This window comes from Sphaeramia orbicularis, chromosome 4 (assembly GCF_902148855.1).
Source record: "Sphaeramia orbicularis chromosome 4, fSphaOr1.1, whole genome shotgun sequence".
Classification (NCBI taxonomy): domain Eukaryota; kingdom Metazoa; phylum Chordata; class Actinopteri; order Kurtiformes; family Apogonidae; genus Sphaeramia; species Sphaeramia orbicularis.
The window spans coordinates 31,692,744-31,702,532 of record NC_043960.1 but is presented as its reverse complement, the minus strand read 5'-3'; positions in this window follow the sequence as shown (position 1 = coordinate 31,702,532).

The following is a 9,789-nucleotide window of genomic DNA, read 5'->3' as shown; positions in this document are numbered from 1 at the left end:
AAAAAGAAAAAGAAAAGAGGAGTCACAGTGTTTCTAACTGTATCAGTGTAACAGACCCTTAGTCTGAGTAATTCTGTTTTCTTTTGGCAAACAATGATATTAAAATACAGTCTCTACTGTAAAGACTAAATACATACATGGTTATAATCAGGTAGGTGACATCAGCATTGTATTGTCAATCAATCAGTCAAATTTTATTTATATAGCGCCAAATCATAACAAAAGTTATCTCATGACACTTTACATATAGAGTTGGTCAAAACCAGACTCTAAGCCAGTTTACAGAAACCCAACAGAATCCTCCAGGAGTAAACACCTGTGACTGGTGACAGTGGAAGGAAAAACTTCCCTTTAACAGCAGAAACCTGGAGCAGACCCAGACTCCTGAAGGATGGACGTCTGCCTTGACCAGTTGGGGTTAAAGAGAGAGAATAAAGGAGGAGAAAAGAGAGAGTGATAGAGATAGAGAGAGACTGGGGGAGAGGGGGAGAAGGGGAGAAGGGGGGAGGTAGGGGGAGACACATGGATGCAGGTGATGCACAGATAACTGAACTAGAACATCTATGGAACTGTATAATAAACACTATCATAACTATATGGATAAGTGAGTGATGACGATGAAGGTGGAGAGAGGCAGGACCACAGCAGCAGGTCCAGAGATGATCCAGGGAAAACCTGTGTGGCGATAAAGCACAGAGACTCTGGGGAAGAAGTCAAGTCAGTAACATGTATTCACTGGGGCATAAACAGAAGAGAAAATTAGGAGAGAAAAGGTCAGGGAGAAAGAGGAACAGAGAGGAAGTCATAGAGGAGGAGGAGCAGAGAAGAGCTCAGTGTATCCAGAGGAGTCTCCCAGCAGTCTAAGCCTATAGCAGCAGAACCAAGAGCAGCCTGAGCTTCCCTTACTATAAGATTAATCAAAAAGGAACGTTTTTAACCTACTCTTAAACATAGTGAGGGTGTCTGCCTTCCGGACCAAGGCAGGGAGGTGGTTCCACAATGGTGGAGTTTGATAGCTGAAGGCTCTGGCCCCCATCCTACTTTTGCAGATTCTAGGGACCACCAGTAAGCCTGCATGTTGAGAGCGTAGTGCTCTAGATAAACTGTATGGAACTAAAAGCTCTTTTAGATAAGTAGGTGCCTGGCCATGAAGGGCTTTTAAAGTGAGGAGGAGTATTTTAAAGTCTATCCTAGCTTTTACAGGGAGCCTGTACAGAGATGCCAACACAGGAGAAACATGGTCTCTGATACTGGTTCTAGTTAGTACACAGGCAGCAGCATTTTGGATTAGCTGAAGGGTCTTTAAGGACTTTTTGGGAAAGCCTGAGAGAAGTGAGTTACAATTATCTGATCTGGATGCATTGTACAGCCCTGTACAAAAGTCTGAGTTATAATGATGACACATATGCTATTCTCTGTCTTTGTATTAAGATACAACCAGGAAATACAGGAAATATGTGCAGCATTAAAAACAAAAGTTTCAGGGAAAAGATAAACAGCATAGTGTGACCACCCTTTGTACCTAACACATCTTAACTCTTTTGTTCAGACAGTATTAGATTTCTTGCATTAATATGTGTAATTGTGAGTTTTCCTCCAGGTTTCATTTAATACATGTCAAATGTTTAATATTGCTTGAGATACTTTTTGCCATGGGAATGTCGGTCACACTAAGTACTGACTTTAACCTGTAGAAGACATTCAGTTCTGTTTTTTTTTTTTTTTTTTTTTTTTTTTTTAGTGTTTTAGAGGTCCAAGATTTAAGTAACAAGACCTGATTTAAGTGACAATTTTGACTTGAGACCTATTTGGTTAACAGTGACAAAAGACTTAACTCAGTATTGTTTTCTAATGCAACATGTGTCAATAATCATAAAAGCAGCCTCCAATTGAAATAAGAGACTTAAATACAGAATACAGTAGCCTATTAGTGCACTGCTCACCATTATTGTTCAATTCTGAGACTTGGCTCATCTTTTCATGTAGGACAGATCATTTTAAGTCCATATGACTAGACTCGTCACTTGTTTGACCTGAGCTGAGATTTTTCAGAGGGGCTCTACATGACTTGCTTGATTTTCAAAACAAAAATGTAAGACTTATGTGAGGCTTAAAGGTTAAGACTTGAGACTCCTGTGTTGTTTGCACATGTATGATTTACAGTGCATACAGTCGTGGAAAAAATATTAGACCCTTGTTTTCTTCAATTTCTTGTTCATTTTAATGCCTGGTACAACTAAAGGTACACTTGTTTGGACAAATATAATGATAACAACAAAAATAGCTCAGAAGAGTTTAAGAGCTGATACCTAGTCATTTTCCATGTTTTCTTGATAATAACCAAAATCACTTCAGTTCTTACATCAATATCTATGGCATTGTACTGACAAAAACAGTGCTTTTAGGCATTCCATGTTTTCTTTTCTGTCTGTTTTAATCACATGATACACAAAGGAGTTAGTACTGGATTAAATAACCATTGTTTTTGATGACTTTTGATGGTCTAATAATTTTTTGACTGTACTGTATGTTCTTGTTGTATCTAAACAGTAAATATGTACTGTATGCACATTTAAACTCTGCAAAAACAGCTAAAGGTGACCTAAGACTTCTGCAGAAAACTGTACTGCAATGAATTAGCAATGGAAAACAAACTCTGGCTCCATCCATAAAGGCACTGAATAACCCTTAACAGTGGGCCATGGTCCCCATCCTGGAGCACCCCCCAGAGGACACCCTGAGGGACACCGTCAACTACCTTCTCCAAATCCACAACATCTGAACTGGATGGACAAACTCCCATGAGTCCTGCAGGACCCTGTGGAGGGTAAAGAGCTGTCCCAGTGTTCCACATCCAGAGGAATACCATTATTTCTCCTGAATCTGAGATTTGTCTCTCATTTGGACTATTCTTTCTATTTTCCTGGCTCCATAGTGAACATGGAAATATCATCATCTTCGGCAACATTGATTCACCAGTAATACTCATGTAGTTTGACAAATGACAGTGGATGTAGATACTTGTTTTTACATCAGTTATTTTTATATTTTGTTGTAAGTCACTTTTTCCTCATTTTCCTCTGTTTTCATAAAATAACCTTTGTTTTTACTCTGAGTTTTTATGAGCATCTACATAATCAGTAAATGAAATGTAGGAAAATATCTGACTTCACTAAAAAATGCAAAATACAGAGGATAATATAATAATGAATGGTGATAAATCACTTGGGAGAAGTTGAACAGAGAAGAAATACATTTGGAAATCGGAATGTAAGGGTTAAGAGGGGAACCACCACCCCAGTCTGCCAGTTCAGCAGGACTGACCCAGATCTCCACATAGTGTTGAAGATTCTGGTCAACCAGGACAGTCCGACAACATCCAGAACCTTAAGGAACCTGGGTCAGATCTTGCCCACTGTCCCCTGATTCTCTCAGATCTCAGTGATAGGCTCTTGGAGGTTAGCAGACCTCTGCTCCAAACAGTGTTTATATGAAGCACCAACTCCACTCCTCACCTTACCAGAATTTCTTTAAAGCCAATGTTAACAGTCAAACCGAGAAATTAGATGTGTGGAAGAAATTCCAGCTGAGCTAGATGTCTAGTGGCATGAAAACAGCCCTGGACATTTATTTGTGCTGATGCATATTTAGCACTAATGTGAAGAAACACAAGTGAAACACCTGGAACTGTCAGTGTCAGACATGTTCCCCCTGGGTTTACTGTCACACACAACCATCAGACTGATGCTCCTCAGGTATTTCCCTGAGCTTTGGTCACTAATAGTATCAGAATCATACGCTCAGGGGCACCGCTACCAATTGTGGGCCCCATAAAAGGTAAACGTTGGGCCCCATGAGTTTGTCATGTTCACCCCCCCTTTTCGGTGCCCCAGCATACACTGACATATGATCATCACGGTCAGATACCGTTCCCCTTGTGTTCCGTCAAAATGATACTTAACCCTTTATAAGGCACTCAGTGAAATATTCTGAAATTCAAAATTTCAACCTTAGTGTGTTATTGGAGGACATAATAAGAATTTATTGCTTTCTTTTTTCTCTTTTTTTTTTTTTTTTTTTTTTTTTTAACATTTTCAAAAATTTTTTATTATGCATAAAATCAAGGTCAGTGAAGTTACATATTTGGTTCCTTACCCATAAGTGGCAAAAAACAAATAAATAAATAAAGTCCAAGAGGTAAATATAAAAAATACAAGAAAAACACATGTAAGGTGAAAAGAACATCACTTTTCTACCATTAGACCAACATAAGTGCTGATCCAGACCCCTGTCCACATCCACATTCTCCCTTTAAACATCATTCCTTACATTAGTACCATTACTTCATGGTACCTAACAAAGCAGGTACACTCACTGTTCATGCAGAGGTGGACCTTACAGACCCTGTAGACCACATTGGACCTGAGATTACTGACTCACTGTCCTCACTGGAACTGTTGCTGTCACTGTCTTGTAATGTGTGTGGAAATTAACAAAAACCGTCACTTGCCTGATAAAAGGTTAACAGTGACTCAGTAACTGGTAGATCTAGTGTTGTAGTCAAGACCACAGAAACCAGAACCAGAGTGCATTGTGACCAAGACCAAGATGGGGTCTCATCTTATCTCAGAGATGAAGATCAGACCAGACACACAACAAGGGCATGGGAAACAAGAGCTGTACTAACCAACCAAACCAAACCTTAATGTATCACTGAAATAATGGGGAGAAAATAACTTTTAAGCCTACTAAACTTCCAAATTATGTGTATTTTTCTTTCAAATGTCTAGTGTGTTGCCAAATTAGGAGTTGGCAAAATGTTTTATACCTATATTAATTTGTTTCACTGTAATAATGCTAACAAATAAATGACACAATGCAAAGACAATTTAGGAGTATCTATTAAATAACTCCTCTTTGTCTGAGATTGTGTAAAAATGCAGTTCGTTACAGTTATTGCAACCCCTCAGTAGGTTTTTTCTTAATTCTTATGTTTATTCAAGAAGCTTTACGTGAAATAAATTAAAAATAAGTATCTCAGCTCAACAGGAATCATGATGAGTTAAAACTGATGATAATGCTCACTACTGCACAGTCGATGGAGGCTGAGATCCAGGCGGCGAAGTCTCATTTAAAACCTCGTATCCATAAACCATAAATCATAAGTGGCATGCATAGTGTAGCAGAGTAGTCAAATCCCTGTCATCACATTCTGCAATAGGCCTTGTAAATTATGCATGATCTAATCTATGTGTGTTGCTCTTAAGCTGCTGAGGAGATGTTTGTTATTCTGTCAGCATTCAGGTTGGATACCGAGTTTTACACTTACTGTGACATTTGGTTTCTGCAGTTCTGCGTGTCACACTGTATGTCGAGGGGATGCATCTTAAATGATGTGGCACACAATGAAGAAAAATGAAGAAAATGCAGAGTTTAAACCTGCTTGTGCAGGTGGAAATACATTTACAAAATATAAACAATCATAATTATGTAAACTGAGCACATTCATGAATTTTAAGTTGCATTTTCCATCCTATAAATTCTTTCCACATTTGATAATAGATGCAAGCTAAACCCAATTTTAAGAGAATAAGGAAGGTCATTGGGTAAATTCTGGCACACACAGCATTTACTCTTACCCTTTTGTCTCTTACAGAGCTGTATTTAGATACTGCAGTACTACAACTCTCCACTAGGGGACTCTGTAATCACAAACATTAGAGATAAAGGAGACATTTAGCAGGTCATAAGGATTTCTTTCCCTTAAGGTCATCTTGAGCATTTTTGTTTTCTTTATTTTAGCCTTTTTTGTTATACATATTACTGTACAAAATTACTTGTCCAACATTAAGGTAAAGTTATAATGACCACATATATACATCTCTGTCTGGATATATGGAAAGTATGCACATGAGTAACGACAAGTAAATGAACTATAAACCAAATTGTTGATATTTAACAAAACCTCCCTTTGCATTGATCACATCTTTAAACTGTTCAGACAATATGAGATTTACAGCATTAATTTTCTGATATATATATATATATATATATATATATATATATATATATATATATATATATATATATATATATATATATATATATATATATATTTATTTATTTATTTATTTATTTATTTATTTTTTTTTACCAGTTTTCATTCCGCACATGTTTAATCTTTCTTACTGTTTGTGCTACTTCTTGTCATGGGGTCAGGGTTCAAATTAAATACTCAGTTTAACCTTTAGAAGCAATTTAAATCAGTCTTTTTGTGTCTTTTAAGGATGTGAACATATTTCCTGTAAATTCTTGTTGTATCTAAAGAAAAGAGATTGAAAAATAAATATGTATGTTCATTTCAACCCCCCTGTAAAAACAAAGACTTTTGCACAGTCCTGTATATTAGATTATTTTTGATGTATTATGTAGACATCTGGTTTATTTCCTGAGCGTTAATGAGGTGTCAGATCCACACGTAAAAAAAACACTGCTAAGGAATGCAAGCTTATTATTTTACATAACTCGAACTACATTCGAGTATGTCAATTTTTGTGAGAAATGAGCAGTAGTTTATCTGAATTATAGCCCTTTTACTGTAAAAAAAAAACTGAGGAAAAATGCAAGGGAGGCAACTCCATTAATCTACTGTGGCCTGGGCTTTACACTCCAACACACACAGGAACTTGTTTCATAATTTCCACGTAACCTTTGTGCTCAGGTTGTTATGTTTAATGCTTCAAATGGAGGAAACTGGGGATTTAGCAGCCACTGATTCAGCTACAGATATGAACATTTGTGGATCCTTAAGTGATAATCAATGCTTATATCATTTCCCTTGCTGCCATTTGCCTCAGATTAAGAGCGTCTACAATTGATATCATCATCTCTTTCCCTGGAATGTACAGTATCAGTTAGCCTCATTTTCACCATTGGTAGTTTAGGAAAAGGACTGGAGGGTAGTTGAGGAGAGGACACTGAAGGTTGAGCATCTGAACACCTGAAAATGTGAAGAAAAGGATCATTTTATCATAAGTGATTCCTGGAGGGATATGAGAGGAAGGCCAGGGGTCACTTTAGGACAGAACCAGTGTCCTCTGTGAAGCTGAAACATAAACGTAACGCCTCTGATAAACCTTCTCTCCTCTGGCAAGTTCACCAGCCTGAGGGATTTTTAGAACTTCAGCAGAACGGGAATGTTGACATAAACACAACAAGAGGGCAAACGTGCAAATGTTTATGAGGCAAAAAGAAGGAATGTGCTTATAACTTTGGTTTATGCCTCAAAGTGTAATCTCAGCATATCTCACACTGACGGTACTTGGTTTGATATATGTCGCATGGGTTTTAACTATTTAGATGTTTGGAAGACTTTAGGTAATATCCTGAGGATGCTGAGGATAGTTGTGAAGCCTTCATCTTTGCATTTAACTGTTGTTATGCTGAATTTTTAGAACCAGAAATGAAAATGGAGTATTTGAACAAGACAACTACTGAAAAAAATGACTGAAAACACAGACAAACACTACTAACTAATATCCTACAATCATATTAAATATCAATAAGTACTTTGTTACTAGTAATAGTAATATCAACTATGGTTAATATGTAAAATGAGGCTAAAGCAGGAGAATCAGTGGTAGGTGCAGTACTGCGGATGGCCACTTGGTGTTGGTGCCAAAAAACCCTTGTCTCCATAGACTTACATTGAAATTCTCTCTAAAAATAGTCAAAAAGTCACCTTTTTTTTTTTTTTTTTCAGGAGTCATTTAGACCTGCTAGTTCATGATCTAATGCTCCATGTCCAAAGTTTTACTCCATTAATGATACTGGTCTACAATTTATTTATTTTTGTTTCAGAAATTATCTGCCTTATAGATTAAATATATGCTAAATCTTACACACTCAAATAAAATGAATTGGAGAACAAATTACAAAAGTGCTGGTTACCTGATGTTTTCAATTTGTATGATGAAGTGTTATTATATAGACTGGTTTATTTATGTACATTCATTCATTTCTTTTGCGTAAAATCCATTCTCTCATTACTTGTCACAATTTCACATTTTGACTTAAGACTATATCTTGGAAACTACAGAGACCAACATTTCATACTTAATATTTCATCATTAGAGACCCAAACTTGGTAAAGTGTCCTTACTTTTTTTCTGGAGGCATTTTACTCATAAACCAGTGAAATACCTTAGGTTGGGGGTTCCCACGTAATCATAAAATGGCCCTGATATGTCACCAGACATTAAGGACTCATGTTTATTTCAAATACTGATATCATTGACAGTAATAGTCCAGACAGGTTATTCGCATCTGAAAAGCTAAGTGGCAGCCCACAAGTAATGTTTATGTTGCTACACCTATCCCAAAGTCAGTAGCATTTCGGCATCCAGGTTGCCAGTTCCCAGTTTGTCTTCAGTTTCAGTTTCACTTTGCACCACTCTGACGATCACGGACCACTACTTCTACTACGAGATGCTTTTGAAAGATGGAGAAGAATTTGAATACTGATGCTGAAGTTGCTAATTTTCTCCTGCACAGGTAAGATTCAGCTAAGTTTGGCTAACTTAACTCTACTTATTGTAAGCATGGACATTTCAAATATTCTCTACAGTCGAATAACGTTATGCATGTTTGTTCATAGTACATTAGCCTGTATGCAGGAGGGTCATCGAACTGACCAGGTAATGAATTGTTTGACAAACAGAAATGGTGGCTCGTTATTGCTAACATTAGGAATACATTATGCTGAGACGCCGTTAGCACAGCATGGCAATATGAAACGTGACTGAGACATTACATCGGTCAAATGAGTCCTCTTTTAGTCTTTACACATAGTATAGTAACCTGTAGAAGAGAGACAGTGGGCGTATATTGAGGCACTGGCATGGATTCTGAACGCCCAGGTGCCATGACACATAGCTGCAGCACCTATGGTTTGATCTTTAATTACTTCGCGAACCATCATGTATGAAGCCTAAACAAAATTAACAGATGATAAACTTACAGTGTAGGACATAGATGCTCATGCTGGATCTGGCAACCTCTAGTCTGGGTGGGGGTGGGAGTAGGGGGGAGTACCATGCTCTACTGTATTTTGAATGTGATTGCAGTACCAGTTTTGGCCACAAACCTACATACGACTCCTTTAACTGTTAGCTGTTACAAGTCCCTCTGTTTATTTTTATCTAATTATTTGAGTATTTATTCAATTATTGATATTATTTTACATTTATTTTCTGTTGTTTGCAGTAAATGCATTGCTTTCTTTTGCTATTTTTCAATATGTGACATTCAGAGCACCACCTAGTGCTGTCCATTGCAAATTAACACTACACCAGAGTGAAGTTAATGATGAAAACTATAAAAAGCCTGACACTGATAGGGTGAAAGAAACCCAGCTACAACCAATAACACTTATGATGAGTGTGTTAGGTTTACAGTGGGCGTGTTAATGATCGATCACATCGGCAGCCCCATGCACGATGAGGGGCCCCTGAATTAAATTCTACTCAGGGCCCTATTAAGGTTGGAGCCAGATTTTTTCTTTGTTGGGGAAATCAGACAGAAGCAATAATGCTTTGGCTAAGTCACTCCTTCACGACAGAACAGAACGGACTCCACCGACTGGATGACAGATGGCCCTGGATCTCACAAAGCCTTCATTTGTTATTTGGAACCAAACGTGGTGCAGCTCATATCTCCACTGGTGTCTTCTGCGCATAACTCCACACTGGAGAAAGTGCAGAAGAGAGGCTGCATGGCTATTAAAACATA